This window comes from Bos javanicus, chromosome 2 (assembly GCF_032452875.1).
Source record: "Bos javanicus breed banteng chromosome 2, ARS-OSU_banteng_1.0, whole genome shotgun sequence".
In the NCBI taxonomy this organism is placed as follows: domain Eukaryota; kingdom Metazoa; phylum Chordata; class Mammalia; order Artiodactyla; family Bovidae; genus Bos; species Bos javanicus.
In genome coordinates, this window is record NC_083869.1 from 1,439,355 (window position 1) to 1,450,052 (window position 10,698).

General features: G+C 42.6%; 1 pseudogene; it reads left to right on the plus strand.

The window, feature by feature from the left end:
- Window positions 1-9,421: 9,421 nt before the first annotated feature.
- LOC133235336 (COMM domain-containing protein 6-like) lies at window positions 9,422-9,717 on the plus strand (annotated as a pseudogene).
- Window positions 9,718-10,698: the final 981 nt, after the last annotated feature.

Consider the following 10,698-nt stretch of genomic DNA (forward strand, 5'->3'; position numbering starts at 1 on the left):
TGGTAAGCAAGACGCCAGTTTCAAAAATCTTTGTTTTCTTCCACAGGTTCAGCAGAGTTTGGGGTTAGTAAATAAATATTTATTGAATTTAATAAGAATGGAAACTGTTGGTGAGAAAGAGCACTATAGTGTGATCATGCCTAAAAGCCTAAAGTTGAACTTTTTCCACACTGACCTTTACATAGGTCAAAGCCCCCACGAGAGTGTGGGATCAGCAGCTCTACGGCTACCAGGAACTGGTTCAAATTTGCATTATGTATACAGTGGATGCTTTAAAATCAAGCAACATCAAAAATATCAACAATGGGATATTGTGATTTGTAACAAATATTTATTTTTGACTTCATCTATTGTTCCTGGCTCCCAGCTCCCAAAACCCTTGGATTTTCCTAAGTAGTAAGAGCAAGGGGAGCACTTTTGTTATAATAAATGATCTTTTGTCCTCAGTTCTTGAAAGTGCTTCAGAGCCATAAAGGTGAAATAAGTGTCATGTTATTCGTAACAGACCCATTTCTACCATACCTGAATTTACATTAATAAGGTGACTTTTGGAAAACCCCTGAGGTCTTTCCAGGTGGCATTAGTAGTAAAGAACCTGCCTACCAATGTAGGAGACACAAGAGATGTGGGTTCAGTCTCTGGGTCAGAAAGATTCCCTTGGAGTAGGAAGTGGCAACCACTCCAGTATTCTTGTCTGGAGAATACCTTGGAAAGAGGAGCCTGGTGGGCTATAGTCCATGGGGTTGCAAAGAGTTGAACACGACTGAAGCAACTTTGCCTGCAACTGAGGTTGGACGCTGGTTGTCTGGGAAACCACTAAGATGATTAGAGGGTTGGAACACTCAGCACCAACCTCCCACCTGGGAAGGTCATGTGGGGTCATGGGTGATGGCTGGAAATTGAGTTCAGTCCTCAATGGCCAAAGATTCAATTGGTCAGGCCCATGTAATGAAGCCTCCATAAATATCCCTGAACTTATGACTTTGTAGAGCTTCCACTTTGGTTAACCAGAATGCATCATCACACTGAGAGCGTGACACACCTTAAACTCCACAGCACAGAAGCTCCTGTGTTCACGACCTTTTCAGATCTCACTCTGTGTATCTCTTTGTTTGACTGTTCATTCCTGTCCTTTGTAATAAGTCAGTAACCTAATTAAGTAAACTGTTTTCCTGAGTTCTGTAAGGCACTGTAGCAAATTAATCATAGGTGTTTGGGGAACCTTCAACTGATAGCTAGTTGGTCAGAAGCATAGGTAACAACCCGGCCTTGCCTTGGCATTTAAAGTGGGGTAGTCTTGGTAGGACTGAGCCAAGTTATGACCCCAGGAGAACACAAAGTAGGACGGATTAAGTAGGACTTAACCTGTGGGATCTGATGCCTTCTGCAGGTAGATGTCAAAACTGAGCTTAATTTGTGGAACACCTAATCAGTGTCTGGGGTTTCCCAGGTGGTGCTAGTGGTAAAGAACCCACCTGCCAATGCAGGAGACAGACTCAGGTTCTATTCCTGGGGTCGGGAAGATCCTCTGGAGGAGGGTATGGCAACCCTACTCCAGTATTCTTGCCGGGAGTATCCCATGGACAGAGGAGCCTGGCAGGCTACAGTCCATGGGGTTGCAAAGAGTCTGCTGTGACTGAAGTGACTTAGCACGCACGCAATCACTATCTACTGAGAATCGCAGAATTATTTGGTGGGGTTGGAAAAAACACATTGGAAATAGTTGCTTTGAATAGTCGGCTTTGTATTCCTTAATTTGGGTTTGTTTTGGCAGTGGGAGAAATGTTCATGATCAAGACATCTGAGCTTAGGAGAGAAGACTCAGCCATATTTCTGTTTCTCTCAAATTCGGCAAATGTATTTAGATATGAGCAAAAGGACACCAACATGGGTGGTATACTGGGGAAACCTCTATAGTATGCACAGGACAGAGGAAGGAGCGGAGCAGAAAGAGCAGGAAGCACTTTCCTATCTAGGTGAAATGTACAATAAACAATGCAGAGGGGAGCAAGGTTGGGTGTGTCTTGGTCCAGTAACAAATGAGGAAGGAGGGGTCAGGAGGGGCCTCTCGAGGAAATGACACCGTGACAGAGCTGTACTCACTGAGTTCAGTTTTTTGTGGCTAGGTTAATTACCAGTGAGAGTTGACCTTTGTGTTCTCCTGGGGTCATTGAAACAGAACCACAGAGACCCCATAAAGTGCAGATTGGTCCTTTCATGTATTGCCAATGGGAAAATATATTGAAGTAACAGTTGTCATTAATTATTTGATAATGACTGCCTTTAGCAAACCAGTTCATTAGGAGTCTACTCTCTGGATATATTCTCAAAATTCACTAAACATGGTTTTCTCTGGAGTTGAGGGGGGCAGTCTGTTTGTGAAGAGGGCTATCACCCTTTGGGATAGTGCTGTGTGATTATTAAAAGCAATCAAATAAAACTCTCCTGGGAGGATCATGAAAGACATGCTTGTCTGTCTGAGCTGGCGGCCCACTGGGGAGACTCAGTGTGCATCGAATCAGCCGTCACTTGTTTCCCACTTTTCTCTCCTATTTCAGATGAGGAGCTAAAACCTAAGGGGCTCCTGCACAGGTGTCCTTCTACTTTTATGGGCAAAGTTGTGAGCATGGAAAGGACATCACAGGGACTGGTAAGAATGAATGACCAGGAAGTGGCATTTGAAACACGGTTATGTTCCCTCATTTATTTACACTGAGTGCTTTTCCGTCCAGAAACTTCAAGGCTTCTTCCTGGGATACCTGACTTCCCCCCATATGTGCCCACTGCACATGCACCATACCCAGCATGTATATTTGGAAAATGGGGCCATCTCATGCTCTCCTCCTTGAACTTGGGACAGCTGTTTGGCCTTCTCACTGAGACTGGGCAGAATCCGCCCCAACCTTGCTGTACAGGAGCACAGTCCATGGTGCTGGGTGGGCAGCGGGGGAAGTTGGGTAGGAAGAGTAGGCCTCTGGCAACTATTTCTTCTAGTCCTTTATTTATTTGTTTGTTTCACATAGATGATCTTAACCACATAAACACACTTATTTGATCAAACTATGTGCCTTACACACACAGTACACATCAGCCACAGAATAACATATCTAAGAAACATTCTTTAAGTGGCTCTGAACTTCCCTGCTTTTCAGAGAGTTTAATGATTGGTGGGGACCTGAATAACAGATGTTTGAGTTGAGGAAAATTTTGATTGCACTAATATAACCAGACCTTATGACATTTAAAATTAACACCCAGCTCTCATCATTAGCACCTGTCTTTCTATACAAGATTAGCATTCAATTATATAACTGTTCCTTTTTTTGAAAAGATAAGTTTAGATGTCTAGACAATTTCATGTCTACAAAATGCTTCATTTGAGGGTGCATTAAAAGAAGTTTAGATTCCCCAGGACTGAGTGTCCTCTTGGAGAACAATGAGTACATTCGTAGAATGCCTTTGCTGGAAGAAGATAAAATATGTCTCATGGCTTTTCCCTACCAATTTTTGGTTCTTTCCCCTACTCCCCCTACCTACACACACACACACATACACACACTTTACCCAATATTAGCTATTTCTGCATTCCCCCCATATTCTAAATTTCTTCATATGTTCAGTTTTTTCAAAGAGACCCATGTTATGTTTTCTTGTAAGCAACTGAGTTTTGTGATTCTAAGACAAAGATAATTTTAGCTCTAATGTGGAATTGAAGGCATGGTGTTTGGGGAAGGGAAAGAGAAAAAACCATGGTATGGTAGAACTATCAATAGTAAGCCCCATATTTTCTAGAAGAAGGAAAAGAAGAGAAGGAGGCAGGTAGAGGTGACAAACACGTCATTTGGGAGACTGGCATCAATCAATGTGAACAAAGATGAAGGTACAGCCGTGGGAGTGCAGATGCAGTCTGGAAAGGAACCTGGTTCCTGGTTGCTTTACCAGGTGACTTGTAGGCAAACAGGTTCCCGTTGAGTTCCTGGCAACTGACATTGATAGAGGCAGGGTGTGTTTATCAAGAGACCATCTTTGTCCCTCTGGTGGAAAGAGCAGGCAGTATGGTCCCGTGGATCTAGGACTAGCAGGTCTGACTGATCAATACAGTCTTATTTATAGAACTGCCATTCGTGTGTGTTTTGAGGATGGCCAGGGAAGATGTTCCCAGCACATGACAGGCGAGAAGCCCACATCCTTGGTGGCCTCTTGTAGTACGCCCAGTAAGGCTGCGCCTGAGTCCCAGTGGAGGGACGGCAGAGCAGTCACAGGGGGCTTGCAGTGTCAGAGTTGCCAGCCTTGTATCTGATTCCATGGGGTGTACTCTAGGTTAAGGGATAGAATTTGCTTCAGGGGCCTTGACCACACTGAGTCTTGTCCCCACATTCACACGCACAGGGCCAGTGCCTCAGTCATGTGAAAGGAAGAGCGCCGGGCACTAGGAGGTGGTGCCCACAGGGCTGGGGGTGGGGTTCTCACACGTGCGGTGAAGCTGTGGGGCGGGGCACTGTGCTCGGCCCCTGCCCCAGTCTGGCCTCTGATCTGTAAGATGGGGCTGGGGGCTTGGGGGGTGGGGGGCGGGGCTGGGGGGTGTTGGCATTAAAAGAAAAAAGGCCTCAAGCAAGAGGCACACTCCAGGAGCAAGTTCTACTGTCTCAGAGAAGCTTGGGAGGAAGATAGTGCTGTGCAGAGGGCTGGGGAAGCCCATTTCAGCACACTCACACAGACCCCACTAGACAGACTGTGGCCCCACTGCTCACCTGCCTCCTGTGTGGCCTAATCTCATCAAATCCAGTGGTCAGGTCAGGAGTTATTTGAATACTCAGACTTTAAAAGCTAGCATTGAAAATTCCTGTGCTTAGATGTCTAGTCATAGAAAGGCTTTGCTGGAAGTAAGTATGCAAAGTGTAAAATACACACTGTAGGGGATGTATGCACACAGACCCATGTATGGCCTGAGCCACTGGAGCCACTCTGTCCTGGCCCAGCGACACCCAGGTTCCTGACTCGGGGAAACTGAGATAAGAAGTTATTGTTTAAGCTTTTAAGTTTGGGTATGCTTTACACAGTAGAGGTAAAACACAAAATGTTAGCTGATAGGATATGGCCTGTTTGGAACCCCCTCAAAGTGGACCCTTTAGCCTTGCCATGGCTCTCTCACTGGGGTCTGGCTGGCTTTTCTCCAAGACACACATCTGGCTCCAATTCTGCTCTTTCAAGGCTGAGTTAGGTTCTTCCGGGATCAGAAAGCTCCTGCGGGATCACTGAATTCTCCACTTATTGGAGAATTCTATCCTTATTGGCACTGAAGAAAGTGGTACACAGGCATCTTGTCAATTGACTCATAAATTATCATCATTATTTGATCCTCATAAGCCTCATCAATTTTGGGTATCTGGGGGAAAAATCCAGTCTCTGGACCTGAACAGGTGTGGTAACACCTTTCGAAGCTTTGTCCAGGGGCTCAGCTAGCCTCTCCTTAAGGATATTCTGTGCCATCCCCCTTTAACATCACCATAAGTCATGGAGAAAAAGATGGAGTAAGAGTGGATATCTCCCCTAGAGGGTCAATACTCAAGAAATATTCACTGAATGAATATATAAGTTCCTTTTACATTGCTGTTAAGATTATATATATTTATACCTATAGCTATATGCTTCACTTTTCTTTTCTTTTCTTTTTTTAATTTATTTGGCTGCACCAGCTCTTAGTTGCAGCATGTGGGATCTTTAGTTGTAGCATGCAGGTTCTAGTTCCCTGACCAGGGATTGAACCCGGGGCTCCTGCATTGGGAGCACAGAGTCTTAGCCAGTAGACCACTAGGGAAGTCCCCACTTTTCTATTTAACATTTTTCATGAAGTGTCTCCAGGCCACCTGAAGTCTCTGTAGATGCCACTATGAGGGTAGCACCAAGCTCCACTGACAGTGGCCACTTATGGCTGGGCATTCTACCAGCTAGTCCAAACTTGGTCTGCCTGGCATGGCTAGTGGCATGTATTTGCTTCACAGATCTTTTCTATGCCTATATTTAGGGGTATTTTCTCTATTAATAATAATGCTGAGGTATACATACATTTTCACTTGAAGGCATATCTATTTGCTTTGGACTGATCCTCCAAAGTGGACTCCTTGGGTTAAAAGGCAACAAGAAAGACCACAGCAGCCATAACACATAGGGATTGGCCTGGCATCATGGCAGAACACAGGATGAGTGGAAATAGGATATGTTTTGTGTGAGGAGTGCTGTTTTCTGCCGGCAATGTGTGGTGTGGAAATGTGGTTGGTAAGGGCTGGGAGGAGGCAAGATTCATAGTGGGTAACATTTAACTTCTCACTATATTGTTTAGGCTTGGGCTTCCCTGGTAGCTGAGCTGGAAGAGAATCCACCTGCAATGTGGGAAACTCTGGTTAGATTCCTGGGTTGAGAAGATCCCCTGGAGAATGGTTAGGCTACCCACTCCAGTATTCATGGGCTTCCCTGGTGGCTCAGTTGGTACAGAATCTGCCTGCAATGTGGGACCTGGGTTCGATCCCTGGGTTGGGAAGATTCCCTGGAGGAGGATCTTTAGTAATCCACTCCAGTATTCTTGCCATGGACAGAGGAGCCTGGTGGGCTACAATCCATGGAGTCCCAAAGAGTCAGACATGACTGAGTGACTAAGCACAGCACATACTGTTTAGGCTTAGAAAATAAGCAATCAAATTACCTAAAGGATTTTAGAATTAAACTTGACAAACGGATACTAATATTCATCTAGAAGAGAAAATGTACAGCAACAGCCAAGAAGAATTTTAGGAATTTTGAAAACTGTATTAATTAAATTGATAGAGATAGATGGAACAAGAAACAAAAATCTCAGATCTAGAAAAAGCTGATGTACATCTAGGAATATGGTAAATATTGAAGAAAGTGTTTTACATGGGTGGAAAAAAAGAAATATATTAATGTTTAAAGAACTGATAAAAAGTTTGGCAGCTTTCTTTCTCATTATTAGCAAATTTAAATTTCACAAATATTAAAAAATTAAACATTCAAAAAATTATAAAGGTATATTAGAAAATATAGGGGAATATTATATACTTTTGGGGTAGAAAATGGCTATCTATATACCTATCGTCTATTTTATGACTATATTTGTAAGTTACATATATGACTAAAACAAATGAAAAAGAATAGATGTATTTTTTAAAGGTAAAAAAATATGTAAACTGAAATTGACTTACAATTGTACGCTCTAAGAAATTGGAGAAGTCTAATCCCAAATGGGGTCCCCCCCCAAAAAAACCCACAAAAACAAATGGGGTCCCCACATGAATTTTCAGGTGTTTTTGAGAGTACTTGCCTTGAAAATGGTCCATTTTGTTGCTCATTTTGGGATATATTGATGCATACCACAGATGGTAGAGGAACCCAAGAGAGAAATGAGAGTTGACCGGCAGAGCGAGTCAGCCTATTGTTGTTATTGCAAACCCCAACCCCACTCTACACTAGACTGGATCATGGAGAAACTAAGCTATGCTTCTTTTTGTGCCAATCCATTCTATGTACAACAAGATTTGTAAGCCATCATATCCAATAACATTTTGGGTGTACATGTAGGTACAGGAAGTGTTGGTTAGGCTGGTCCTATAGCAAGGCACGGGAATGAGCTTCCACTTGCGGCAGGTTGTACTGAGAGGCTGGAAGCAGCAAAGCCCCTTCTTAGTGGCTGCAAAGCCAGCCTTCACACATGCCCGGGGCACTGACCGTGGCCATTCAGATGCAACCACAGACACTGGCGGCCCTATCATTTTGCCACACTTCAAAAACAGGCACTTTCATTCCTCTCTTCTGTTTCTCCTGCTTTCTTTGTTTTCTATTCTTCCTTCTTGTATTGCACATGAAATTCCCCATAAGTAATTTACACGGTCCAGCTAACCACAATCCAACATGTTGTAGTCAGATTTGTCAGAGTTCTTAAAGCAAAGGCTGTACCTTTAGAGTGTCATTTACCCAACACAGTAGCAAGTAACTATGCATGACTATTTAAATGTATGTTTATTAAACTAAATAAAATAAAAAACCTAGTCCGTCAGTTGTAGTGGTCACATTTCAAGTGCTCAAGCATCTGTGGTTTGTGGTGGCATGTTGAGTGCATGTCCAGAACATTCCATCATGGCCAGAAGCCCTGCTCTGGAGGCTGGCCTTCGGCAGGTATGGATCTGGGTAGAGTCAGACAGAGGTGTAGCAGTAGGTCTCAGGACAAAGGTACGGCAATGTTTGCATGTGGGCTTGCATCTAACCTCTGTGGACAGTGGTCAGAGTGTGGAGGCTGTCATGCATGGAAAGCTGGGCTTGTGGCACAAGTTCTGTTTCCGTGCAGCAGAGAGCAAGGCTAGAGAAGTCAGTGCTGGCCAGTTTTCTCAGACTGCATTCTCAACACCCTCTGGCAGTCATCTGTACTCTTTGTGCTGCAGTTTTTCTCATCCATAAATGACAAGATTTTATTTCCCGGCCAGCTTCTGGCACAGTGTGGAATCCAGTGACTCATTCAGTGAAAGTAGCAGAATGCTAGTTTTCTGATACCTAGGCTAGTATTTTGGTCACTGGAGACTCACTAAGGGAAAAAGAATGAACTCATTGGCAAGTTCTATTGAGAAAGGAAATACTGTGAGGACTTCTTTGGTCGTCCAGTGACTAAGACTCCACACTCCCAATGCAGGGGACCTAGGTTCAATCCGTGGCTATGGAATTAGATCCTACATCATGCAACTAAGAGTTCACACCAACTGTGTCTCTTGGGACTGACCCTGGCAGATGTCTGTACTATATTTCAGACCTCTCCTCTGTCAGGGGCAGTGTTTTGAGGTACATGTATCATGATTTATTCAACCAGGTCTTCTGTGGGTGGAGGTTTAAAATCCTTCCACTTTTTACTATTAAACATTATATTGACATAAATACAGTTGTTTATTTACCTTTATGAACTTTTGTGAGTCTCCAAGATCTAGTCTTAGAATTGTTGGATCAGAAAGCATTTACATTTTAAGTTTTGGTGGTGATTATCAAATTATCCTCCCCCCAAATCTTGTCAGTTAACATATCTGCAGAAATTTAATGAAAGTGGCTGTTTCCCCAACCTTATATTCAGGATGTGTCCTCAAACTTTTCAGACCTTGCTAGGTATCTTTTTTTGCTTGAATTTGCAAATTTTTAATGATCATTTAGGTTGAGAATTTATCATATGCTTATAGCAAAGTGTATTCCTTCTTCTCTGAGGAAACATTCACATCTTTTGTCATTTTTCCACTGAACATTTTACCCCTTTCTTTGAAAATGTTCTTTGCCTATAAGAACAAAAACAATCATTAATTTTAGGGTCTAAGAAGACTCAAGCTTAATGGTGTGGACAATTCAGAACTGATGATGAGATGGCCCCAGGAGCTTCCACCTGAGTGAGTGGTGAGAGCCCTGGACCCTACAATGGAGGGGTCTAGTGAGCCACAGATGGATGCTAAGTTCAAGGTCACCAACCAACTCATAGATTTTCAGTGGAAGCTGGGTATGGCTGTGAGCTTGGACAGCTGCAGATCACTTAAGTATCCTTATGTTACAGTGATGCTCAAGGTGGAACAAGTCCTTTGAAATGACAATTCCACAGTGTCAGGATTTCTACAGACAGTTCAAGGAAATTGCTGCAATTTTTGAAACTGTGTGAAAACTGATTACTTCGTTGATGAATTGCTACCATCATTCTAAATTCATGGACTTCACTTTCTGCAACAAAACTGCCTAAGGATCAAATGATATTTACTGAATGAAAATTGAACCCTTGATTTTCCATTTTTATTAAATAATAAAAGAAATTAGATAAATAGGAAAAAAAGGACCAATGAAAACTTATATGCTCTGACTCATTCATGCCACTTACATGAATTTATTCTCTAAAAAAGCCTAAAAGCTCAGTAGAAAGCAAGAGCTATGTGTCCAATGGTACTCATTTCTAAAAAATGGAAACAACTAACCCTTAAAAATGAAAACTATTTGCAAATGGAAAATGATTCTGATATAATACTGAATGAAATAAAGCCAAAATGTAAACTATCTGCGTGATAAAAAACAACCATGGAAAAATATGCATGCAAATAGTTTCAGGCAAGTGGCCTCTTCCTGGAAGAGAATATGGAAAAGTGAAAACAATGGTGTGTAAGAGAGGTAAAATTGCAGGAGACTCTTCCAGTGAAAAACAGTGAACAAATCAAGAGATAAAGTCTAGGGAGCTGGAGAGGTTGGGAGCAGGGTCTATAGAGTGAAGGAGCTTGCTATGTGCTGTCTGATGTACTGGCCTGTGCAAGACCTGCAAAGGACCACCCTCACACACACCTTGCACTTCCCAGCATCAGTCACTGACCTATGACTCATGGTATTTTTCATGGCTATCTATGCTTTAAATCTATCTTTCTTAATATTGTTTTCTGATTTGACTTTTTGAATATAATCATTCCTTTTACTTGGTTGCTTAACAGCAATATTTTGCTAGTAATAGTTTCTTAAACACATATAAAAATTAATAGCAAACTATTAATATAAAAACTTTTTCGTCAGAGTCTCCATAATCAACCCATCACCTCCAGGAACACATCACAGACCAGGGAACACAGGAGACTAGAGGAACTGCATTTTTGCTTGAAACATTGATTCTGTTAATAAACTAAGTTTAGACAA